This window comes from Theropithecus gelada, chromosome 15, assembly GCF_003255815.1.
Source record: "Theropithecus gelada isolate Dixy chromosome 15, Tgel_1.0, whole genome shotgun sequence".
In the NCBI taxonomy this organism is placed as follows: Eukaryota; Metazoa; Chordata; class Mammalia; order Primates; family Cercopithecidae; genus Theropithecus; species Theropithecus gelada.
Window position 1 is genome coordinate 17,981,177 of NC_037683.1, and position 12,057 is coordinate 17,993,233.

The window sequence follows — 12,057 nt, forward strand, 5'->3', positions numbered from 1 at the left end:
ATCCTTTCCTTACTCCTTATACGAAAATTAACTCAAGATGGATTAGAGACTTAAATGTTAGACCTAATACCATAAAAACCCTAGAGGAAAACCTAGGTAGTACCATTCAGGACATAGGCATGCCAAAGACTTCATGTCTAAAACACCAAAAGCAACGGCAGCAAAAGCCAAAATTGACAAATGGGATCTCATTAAACTAAAGAGCTTCTGCACAGCAAAAGAAACTACCATCAGAGTGAACAGGCAACCTACAGAATGGGAGAAAATTTTTGCAATCTACTCATCTGACAAAGGGCTCATATCCAGAACCTACAAAGAACTCAAAGAAATTTACAAGAAAAAACCAAACAACCCCATCAAAAAGTGGGCAAAGGATATGAACAGACATTTCTCAAAAGAAGACATTCATACAGCCAACAGACACATGAAAAAATGCTCATCATCACTGGCCATCAGAGAAATGCTAATCAAAACCACAATGAGATACCATCTCACACCAGTTAGAATGGCAATCATTAAAAAGTCAGGAATCAACAGGTGCTGGAGAGGATGTGGAGAAATAGGAACACTTTTACACTGTTGGTGGGATTGTAAACTAGTTCAACCATTATGGAAAACAGTATGGCGATTCCTCAAGGATCTAGAACTAGATGTAACATATGACCCAGCCATCCCATTACTGGGTGTATACCCAAAGGATTATAAATTATGCTGCTATAAAAACACTTGCACACGTATGTTTATTGCAGCACTATTCACAATAGCAAAGACTTGGAATCAACCCAAATGTCCATCAGTGACAGATTGGATTAGAAAATGTGGCACATATACACCATGGAATACTATGCAGCCATAAAAAAGGATGAGTTTGTGTCCTTTGTAGGGACATGGATGCAGCTGGAAACCATCATTCTTAGCAAACTATCACAAGAACTGAAAACCAAACACCACATGTTCTCACTCATAGGTGGGAACTGAACAATGAGATCACTTGGACTCAGGAAGGGGAAGATCACACACCGGGGCCTATCATGGGGAGGGGGGAGGGGGGAGGGATTGCGTTGGGAGTTATACCTGATGTAAATGACGAGTTGATGGGTGCAGCACACCAACATGGCACAAGTATACATATGTAACAAACCTGCACGTTATGCACATGTACCCTACAACTTAAAGTATCATAATAATAAATAAATTTAAAAAAAAAAAGAAAAGAAAGGTGTAAGTCTGTCAGGTGAATTCACACATCACAAAGAACTTTCTCAGAAAGCTTCTTTCCAGTTTTTATCTGAGGATATTTACTTTGTCACCATAGGCTTCAATGCGATGCAAAATATCCCTTCTCAGATTCCCCAAAAAGATTGCTACCAAACTGCCCCATGAAAAGAATCGTGTAACTCTGATATGAATTCACAAATCACAATGCACTTTCTCAGAAAGTTTCTTTCTTGTTTTTGTATGAGGATATTTATTTGTCACCATAACGTTCATTCCACTCCGAAATATCCCATTGCAGATACCAAGAAAACAGTGTTAGCAAACTGCTCAATGAAAAGAACAGTGTAACTCCATGAGATGAATTGACACAACACAAAGCAGTTACTAAGAAGGCCTCTTTTGGTTTTCATCTGATTTTTTCCCTTTGTAACCGTAAGCTTCAATGTGCTCCAAAATATCCCATTGCAGATTCCAAGAAAAGTGTAAACAAAGTGCTCAATGAAAACGACAGTTTTACTCTGTGAGATGTATTCATACATCACAAAGTAGTTTCTCAGAAAGATTTTTGTAGTTTTCAACTGAGAATATGCCCTTTTTCAACATAGGCCTCAATGCGCTCCCAAATATCCCTTTGCAGCTTCCACAAAAACAGTGTTAGCAAACTGCTCCAAGAAAAGAAAGTTGTAACTCTGTGAGATGATTTCTCACATCGTGAAGAACTTTCTCATAAAGCTTCTTTCTGGTTTTTATCTGAGGATATTTCCTTAGTCACCATATTCTTCAGTGTGATAAAAACAAATCCCTTCTCAGTTTACCCGAAAACCTTGCTACAAAACTGATCCATGAAAATAGTCGTGTAACTCTTTGAGATAAATTAGCACACCACAATGTGGTTTCTCAGATGGCTTCCTACTAATTTTTAAAAGAAGATATTTCCTTTGTCACCATAAGTTTCAATGCACTTCAAAATATCCCACTGCAGATTCCAAGAAAACAGTGTTACCAGACTGCTAAATGAAAAGTACAGTGTACCTCTGTGAGATGAATTCACACATCCCAAAGCAGTTTCTCAGAAAGCTTCCTTCTAGCTTTTACGTGAGGATATTTCTTTCTTCAACATAGGCCTCTATGAGCTCCCAAATATCCCTTTTCAGATTCCACAAAACCAGCATTAGCAAACTTCTCCTTGAAAAGAATGGTGTAATTATGTGATATGAATTCACACATCACAAAGAACTTCCTCAGAAAACTTCTTCTAGTTTTTATCTGAGGATATTTCCTTAGTCACCATAGTTTTCAAAGCCATCCAAAGTATCCCAACACTGATTCTCCAAAAACTATGTTACCAAACTGATCCATGAAAAGGATCATGTAACTCTATGAGAAGAATTAAGAAGTCAGAAAGTGGTTTCTCAGAAAGTTTCTTTCTAGTTTTTATATGAAGATATTTCCTTTGTTACCATAGCTTCAATGTACTCTGAAATATCCCATTGCAGTTTCCAAGAAAGCAGTGTTAGCAAACTTCTCAAGGAAAAGGACAGTGTAACACTCTGACATGAAATCACACATCACGAAGAAGTCTCAGAAAGCTTCTTTCTAGTTTTTATCAGAGGATATTTCCTTTTTTACAATAAGCTTCAAAGTGAGCTGAAATATGCCATTGCAGACACCAAGAAAACAGTGTTAGCAAATTGCTCAATGAAAAGAACAATGTAACCCTGTGACTTGATTTCACACATCACAAAGCAGTTTCTCAGAAAGCTTCTTTCTAGTTTTCTATGAGGATATTTCCTTTTTCACCATAGACCTCAATATACTCCCAAATATTCCTTTGCAGATTCCACGAAAACACTGTTAGCACAGTGCTCCATGAAAAGAAAGTTGTAATTCTGTGAGATGAATTCACACATCAAAAATAAGTTTCTCTGAAAACTTCCTTCTAGTTTTAATCCATGAAAGAATAGTGTAACACTGTGAGATAAATTAACACATCTCAAGGTGGTTTCTCAGAAAGCTTCTTTCTAGTTTTTATATGAGGATATTTCCTCTGTCATCTTAAGATTCAGTGCCATCTGAAATATCTCATTGCGGATTCCATAAAAACTGTGTTAGCAAACTGCTCCATGAAAAGAAAGGTGTAACTCAGTGAGAAGAATAAACACATCACAAAGCAGTTTCTCGGAAACCTTCCTTCCAGTTTTTCTATGTGGATAGTTCCTTTGACACCATAGGCTTCAATGTGATCCAAAATATCCCTTTGCAGATTCCCCCAAAACAGTGCTACTGAACTGCTCCATGAAAATAATCGTGTGACTGTGTAAGATGAATTAACACATCTCAAAGCGGTTTCTCAGAAAGCTTCTTTCTAGTTTTTATATGAGGATACTTCCTTTGTCACCATATGCTTCAGTGCGATACAAAATATCCCTTCTCAGATTCCCCAAAAACAGTGCTAACAAAGTGCTCCATGAAAAGAACCATGTAACTCTGTGAGATGAATTCAGAAACCACAAAGCAGTTTCTCCAAAACCTTCTTTCTAGTTTTTGTCTGAGGATATTTCCTTTGTCACCATAAGCTTCAATGCACTCTGAAATATCCCATTGCAGATTCCAAGAAAACAGTGTGAGCAAACAGCTTAATTGAAAAAACAATGTAACTCTATTTGATGAATTCACACATCACAAAGCAGTTTCTCAGAAAGCTTCTTTCTATTTTTTATCTGAGGATAATTCCTTTTCACCATAGTCCTCAATGTGCTCCCAAATATGCCTTTGCAGATTCCACGAAAACAGTGCTAGCTAACTATTCCATGAGATGAACAATTACATGAGGTGGAACAATTTGAGATGTATTCACACATCACAAAGGACTTTCTCACAAAGCTTCTTTCTAGTTTTTATCTGAGGATATTTCCTTTGTCCCCATAGGATTCCATGCATTCAAAAACATCCCTTCTCAGTTTCCCCAGAAACAGATCTATCAAACTGATCTATGAGAGGAATCGTGTAACTCTGTGAGACGAATTCACAAATTGCAAAGAAGTTTCTCAGAAAGTTTATTTCTTTTTTGTCTGAGGATATTTCCATTGTCACCATAAGCTTTATTGTGCTCTGAAATATCTCATTGCAGGTTAAAAGAAAACAGTGTTAGCAATATTCTCAATGGAAAGAACAGTGTAAGTCTGTGAGATGAATTCACACATCACAAAGCAGTTTCACAGAAAGCTTCTTTCTAGTTTTTATCTGAAGATATTCCCTTCTTCACCATAGGCCTCAACGTGCTCCCAAATATCCCTTTGCAAATTCCACAAAAACAGTGTTAGCAAACTACTCCATGAAAAGAAAGGTGTAATTCTGTGAAACTAATTCACATATCACAAAGAACTTTCTCAGAAATCTTCTTTCTAGTTTTTCTCTGAGGACATTTCCTTTGTCATCCTAGGCCTCAATGAGATCCAAAGTATCCCTTCTCAGATTCCACGAGAACAGTGTTAGCAAACTGCTGCATGAAAAGAAATGTGTAACTCTGTGAGATGAATTTACAGATGACAAAGAACTTTCTCAGAACACTTCTTTCTAGTTTCTTTCTGAGGATATTTCATTTCTCACCGCAGGCTGCAATACGATCCAAAATATCCCTTCTCAGATTACCCAAAAACAGAGCTATCAAAATGATCCATGAAAAGAATTGTGTAACCCTGTGCGATGAATTCACAAATCAAAAAGCCGTTTCTTGGAATGTTTCTTTCTAGTTCTTGTCTAAGGATATTTACTTTTTCACAATAAGCTTCCATGCGCTCCAAAGTATCCAAGCGTAGATTCAAAGAAAACCGTGTTAACAAACTTCACAATTAAAAGAACAGGGTAATTCTGTGAGTTGAATTCATATATCACAAAGCAATTTCTCAAAAAGATTCTTTTTGGGTTTTCCACGGGGATATTTCCTTTATCACCATAGACTTCAATGCACTCCAAAATATCCTATTGCAGACTCCACAAAAACAGTGTTATCAAACAGCTCAAAGAAAAGATTGGTTTAGCTCTGTGAGATGAATTCTCCCATCACAAAGCAGTTTCAGAGAAAGCTTCTTTCTAGTTTTTATCAGAGGACATTTCCTTTTTCACCGTAGGCCTCTATGTATGCCAAAATAACCCTTTGCAGATCCAGAAAAACAGTATTAGCACACTGCTCCATGAAAAGAAAGGTTTAATGCGTTCCAAAATGTCCTTTCTCAGATTCCCCCAAAACAGTGCTATCAAAGTGATCCATTGAAAGCATCGTGAAACTCTGTGACATGAATTCAAAAATCACAAAGGAGTTACTCAGAAAGTTTCTATCAAGTTTTTGTCCGGGGATATGTAATTTTTAAGAGTAGGCTTCAATGCACTTCAAAATATGCCATTGCAGATTCTAAGAAAACAATGTTAGCAAACTGCTCAATGAAAAGAAGAGTGTAACTCTCTTTACACTGTGAGATGTCTGAGATGAATTCACACATCACTAAACGATTTCTCAGAAACCTACTTTCTACTTATTCTACAAGGATATTTCCTTTTTCACTATAGGCCTCAATGCACTCGCAAGTATCCCTTTGCCGATTCCATGAAAACTGTGTTAGCAAACTACTCCATGAAAAGAAAGGTGTTTCTCCGTGAGATGAATTCACACATCACAAAGAACTTTCTCAGAAAGTTTCTTTCTTTTTTTTTTTAAATAATTTTTTATTTTTATACTTTAAGTTCTAGGGTACATGTGCATAACGTGCAGGTTTGTTACATACGTATACTTGTGCCATGTTGCTGTGCTGCACCCATCAACTCGTCAGCACCCATCAATTCGTCATTTACATCAGGTATAATTCCCAATGCAATCCCTCCTCCCTCCCCCCTCCCCATGATAGGCCCTGGTGTGTGATGTTCCCCTTCCCGAGTCCAAGTGATCTCATTGTTCAGTTCCCACCTATGAGTGAGAATATGTGGTGTTTGGTTTTCTGTTCTTGTGATAGTTTGCTAAGAATGATAGTTTCCAGCTGCATCCATGTCCCAACAAAGGACACAAACTCATCTTTTTTATGGCTGCATAGTATTCCATGGTGTATATGTGCCACATTTTCTTAATCCAGTCTCTCACTGAAAGACATTTGGGTTGATTCCAAGTCTTTGCTATAGTGAATAGTGCCGCAATAAACATACGTGTGCATGTGTCTTTATAGCAGCATGATTTATAATCCTTTGGGTATATACCCAGTAATGGGAAGGCTGGGTCATATGGTACTTCTAGTTCTAGATCCTTGAGGAATCGCTATACTGTTTTCCATAATGGTTGAACTAGTTTACACTCCCACCAACAGTGTAAAAGTGTTCCTATTTCTCCACATCCTCTCCAGCACCTGTTGATTCCTGACTTTTTAATGATTGCCATTCTAACTGGTGTGAGATGGTATCTCATTGTGGTTTTGATTTGCATTTCTCTGATGGCCAGTGATGATGAGCATTTTTTCATGTGTCTGTTGGCTGTATGAATGTCTTCTTTTGAGAAATGTCTGTTCATATACTTTGCCTACTTTGTGATGGGGTTGTTTGTTTTTTTCTTGTAAATTTCTTTGAGTTCTTTGTAGGTTCTGGATATTAGCCCTTTGTCACGTGAGTAGATTGTAAAATTTTTCTCCCTTTCTTTAGCTTGCCTGTTCACTCTGATGGTAGTTTCTTTTGCTGTGCAGAAGCTCTTTAGTTTAATGAGATCCCATTTGTCAATTTTGGCTTTTGCTGCCGTTGCTTTTGGTGTTTTAGACATGAAGTCTTTGCCCATGCCTATGTCCTGAATGGTACTACCTAGGTTTTCCTCTAGGCTTTTTATGGTATTAGGTCTAACATTTAAGTCTCTAATCCATCTTGAATTAATTTTCGTATAAGGAGTAAGGAAAGGATCCAGTATCAGCTTTCTACTTATGGCTAGCCAATTTTCCCAGCACCATTTATTAAATAGGGAATCCTTTCCCCATTTCTTGTTTCTCTCAGGTGTGTCAAAGATCAGATGGCTGTAGATGTGTGGTATTATTTCTGAGGACTCTCTTCTATTCCATTGGTCTATATGTCTGTTTTGGTACCAGTACCATGCTGTTTTGGTTACTGTAGCCTTGTAGTGTATTTTGAAGTCAGGTAGCATAATGCCTCCAGCTTTGTTCTTTTGACTTAGGATTGTCTTGGAGATGCGGGCTCTTTTTTGGTTCCATATGAACTTTAAAGCAGTTCTTTCCAATTCTGTGAAGAAACTCCTTGGTAGCTTGATGGGGATGGCATTGAATCTATAAATTACCTTGGGCAGTATGGCCATTTTCACGATATTGATTCTTCCTATCCATGAGCATGGTATGTTCTTCCATTTGTTTGTGTCCTCTTTGATTTCACTGAGCAGTGGTTTGTAGTTCTCCTTGAAGAGATCCTTTACATCCCTTGTAAGTTGGATTCCTAGGTATTTTATTCTCCTTGAAGCAATTGTGAATTGAAGTTCATTCATGATTTGCCTCTCTGTTTGTCTGTTACTAGTGTATACGAATGCCTGTGATTTTTGCACATTAATTTTGTATCCTGAGACTTTGCTGAAGTTGCTTATCAGCTTAAGGAGATTTTGGGCTGAGACAATGGGGTTTTCTAAATACACAATCATGTCATCTGCAAAGAGGGACAATTTGACTTCTTCTTTTCCTAACTGAATTCCTTTGATTTCTTTCTCTTGCCTGATTGCCCTAGCCAGAACTTCCAACACTATGTTGAATAGGAGTGGTGAGAGAGGGCATCCCTGTTTTGTGCCAGTTTTCAAAGGGAATTTTTCCAGTGTTTGCCCATTCAGTATGATATTGGCTGTGGGTTTGTCATAAATAGCTCTTATTATTTTGAGATACGTTCCATCAATACCGAATTTATTGAGCGTTTTTAGCATGAAGGGCTGTTGAATTTTGTCAAAAGCCTTTTCTGCATCTATTGAGATAATCATGTGGTTCTTGTCTTTGGTTCTGTTTATATGCTGGATTATGTTTATTGATTTGCAAATGTTGAAGCAGCCTTGCATCTCAGGGATGAAGCCCACTTGATCATGGTGGATAAGCTTTTTGATGTGCTGCTGAATCCAGTTTGCCAGTATTTTATTGAGGATTTTTGCATCGATGTTCATCAGGGATATTGGTCTAAACTTCTCTTTTTTTGTTGTGTCTCTGCCAGGCTTTGGTATCAGGACGATGTTGGCCTCATAAAATGAGATAAGGAGGATTCCTTCTTTTTCTATTGATTGGAATAGTTTCAGAAGGAATGGTACCAACTCCTCCTTGTACCTCTGGTAGAATTCAGCTGTGAATCCATCTGGTCCTGGACTTTTTTTGCTTGGTAGGATATTAATTATTGCATCAATTTCAAAGCCTACTATTGGTCTATTCAGGGATTCAACTTCTTCCTGGTTTAGTCTTGGAAGAGTGTACGTGTCCAGGAAATTATCCATTTCTTCTAGATTTTCTAGTTTATTTGCATAGAGGTGTTTATAGTATTCTCTGATGGTAGTTTGTATTTCTGTGGGGTCGGTGGTGATATCCCCTTTACCCCTTTTTATTGCGTCTGTTTGATTCTTCTCTCTTTTCTTCTTTATTAGTCTTGCTAGCGGTCTGTCAATTTTGTTGATCTTTTCAAAAAACCAATTCCTGGATTCATTGAATTTTTGGAGGGTTTTTTGTGTCTCTATCTCCTTCAGTTCTGCTCTGATCTTAGTTATCTCTTGCCTTCTGCTAAGTTTTGAGTATGTTTGCTCTTGCTTCACTAGTTCTTTTAATTGTGATGTTAGAGTGTCAATTTTAGATCTTTCCAGCTTTCTCTTGTGGGCATTCAGTGCTATAAATTTCCCTCTACACACTTTTTTAAATGTGTCCCAGAGATTCTGGTATGTTGTATCTTTGTTCTCATTGGTTTCAAAGAACATCTTTATTTCTGCCTTCATTTCGTTATATATCCAGTAGTCATTCAGGAGCAGGTTGTTCATTTTCTATGTAGTAGAGAGGTTTTGATTGAGTTTCTTATTCCTGAGTTCTGGTTTGATTGCACTGTGGTCTGAGAGACAGTTTGTTACAATTTCTTTTCTTGTACATTTGCTGAGGAGTGCTTTACTTCCAATTCTGTGGTCAATTTTGGAATAAGTGCAATGTGTTGCTGAGAGGAATGTATATTCTGTTGATTTGGGGTGGAGAGTTCTATAGATGTCTATTAGGTCTGCTTGCGGCAGAGATGAGTTCAATTCCTGGATATCCTTGTTAACTCTCTGTCTCGTTGATCTGTCTAATGTTGACAGTGGAGTGTTGAAGTCTCCCATTATTATTGTATGGGAGTCTAAGTCTCTTTGGAAGTCTCTAAGGACTTGCTTTATGAATCTGGGTGCTCCTGTATTGGTTGTATATGTATTTAGGATAGTTAGCTCTTCCTGTTGAATTGATCCCTTGACCATTATGTAATGGCCTTGTTTGTCTCTTTTGATGTTTGATGGTTTAAAGTCTGTTTTATCAGAGACTAGTATTGCAACCCCTGCTTTTTTTTGTTCTCCATTTGCTTGGTAAATCTTCCTCCATCCCTTTATTTTGAGCCTATGTATGTCTCTGCATGTGAGATGGCTCTCCTGAATACAGCAGACTGATGGGTCTTGACTCTTTATCCAGTTTTCCAGTCTGTGTCTTTTAATTGGAGCATTTAGTCCATTTACATTTAAGGTTACGATTGTTATGTGTGAACTTGATCGTGTCATTATGATATTAACTGGTTATTTTGCTCGTTAGTTGATGCAGTTTCTTCCTAGCCTAAATGGTCCTTACAGTTTGGCCTGTTTTTGCAATGCCTGATACCGGTTGTTCCTTTCCATGTTTAGTGCTTTCTTCAGGGTCTCTGTAAGACAGGCCTTGTGGTGACAAAATCTCTAAGCATTTGCTTATCTGTAAAGGATTTTATTTTTCCTTCAATTATGAAACTTAGTTTCGCTGGATATGAAATTCTGGTTTTAAAAGTCTTTTCTTTAAGAATGTTGAATATTGACCCCCACTCTCTTCTGGCTTGGAGAGTTTCTGCCGAGAGATCTGCTGTTAGTCTGATGGGCTTCCCTTTGTGGGTAACCCGACCTTTCTCTCTGGCTACCCTTGAGATTTTTTTCCTCATTTCAACTTTGGTGAATCTGGCAATTATGTGTCTTGGAGTTGCTCTTCTCGAGGAGTATCTTTGTGGCGTTCTCTGTATTTCCTGGATTTGAATGTTGGCCTGCCCTACTAGGTTGGGGAAGTTCTCCTGGATGATATCCTGAAGAGTGTTTTCCAACTTCGTTCCATTTTCCCTCTCACTTTCAGGCACCCCAATCAGATGTAGATTTGGTCTTTTTACATAATCCCATACTTCTTGCAGGCTTTGTTCATTTCTTTTTCTTCTTTTTTCTTTTGGTTTCTCTTCTCACTTCATTTCGTTCATTTGATCCTCAATCGCTGATACTCTTTCTTCCAGTTGATCGAGTCGGTTACTGAAGCTTGTGCATTTGTCACGTATTTCTCGTGTCATGGTTTTCATCTCTTTCATTTCGTTTATGACCTTCTCTGCAATAATTACTCTAGCCATCAATTTTTACACTTTTTTTTCAGGATTTTTAGTTTCTTTGCGCTGGGTACATAATTCCTCCTTTAGCTCTGAGAAGTTTGATGGACTGAAGCCTTCTTCTCTCATCTCGTCAAAGTCATTCTCCCTCAAGCTTTGATCCATTGCTGGCGATGAGCTGCGCTCCTCTGCCAGGGGAGATGCGCTCTTATTTTTTTCATTTCCAGCTTTTCTGCCCTGCTTTTTCCCCATCTTTGTGGTTTTATCTGCCTCTGGTCTTTGATGATAATGGTGATGTACTGATGGGGTTTTGGTGTAGATGTCCTTCCTGTTTGATAGTTTTCCTTCTAACAGTCAGGACCCTCAGCTGTAGGTCTGTTGGAGATTGCTTGAGGTCCACTCCAGACCCTGTTTGCCTAGGTATCAGCAGCAGAGGCTGCAGAAGATATAATATTGCTGAACAGCCAGTGTACCTGTCTGATTCTTGCTTTGGAGGCTTCCTCTCAAGGATTTACTCCACCCTGTGAGGTGTGGGGTGTCAGACTGCCCCTAGTGGGGGATGTCTCCCAGTTAGGCTACTCAGGGGTCAGGAACCCACTTGAGCACACAGTCTGTCCCTTCTCAGATCTCAACCTCTGTGTTGGGAGATCCACTGCTCTCTTCAAAGCTGTCAGACAGAGTCGTTTTCGTCTGCAGGGGTTTCTGCTGCTTTGGCCTTTATTGTTGTTTACTGTGCCCTGTCCCCAGAGGTGGAGTCTACAGAGACAGGCAGGTTTCCTTGAGCTGCTGTGAGCTCCACCCAGTTCTAGCTTCCCAGCAGCTTTGTTTACCTACTTAAGCCTCAGTAATTGTGGGCTCCCCTCCCCCAGCCTCGCTGCTGCCTTGCCACAAGATTGCAGACTGCTCTGCTTGCAATGAGGGAGGCTCCGTGGGCGTGAGACCCTCCCGGCCAGGTGTGGTTATAATCTCCTGGTGTGCCTGTTTGCTAAAAGCGCAGTATTGGGGTGGGAGTTACCCGATTTTCCAGGTGTTGTGTGTCTCAGTTCCCCTGGCTAGGAAAAGGGATTCCCTCTCCCCTTGCACTTCCCAGGTGAAGCGATGCCTCACCCTGCTTCAGCTCTCGCTGCTCAGGCTGCAGCCGCTGACTAGCACCCATTGTCCAGCATTCCCTTGTGAGATTAACCCAGTACCTCAGTTGAAAATGCAGAAATCACCAGTCTTCTGTGTCACTCGCGC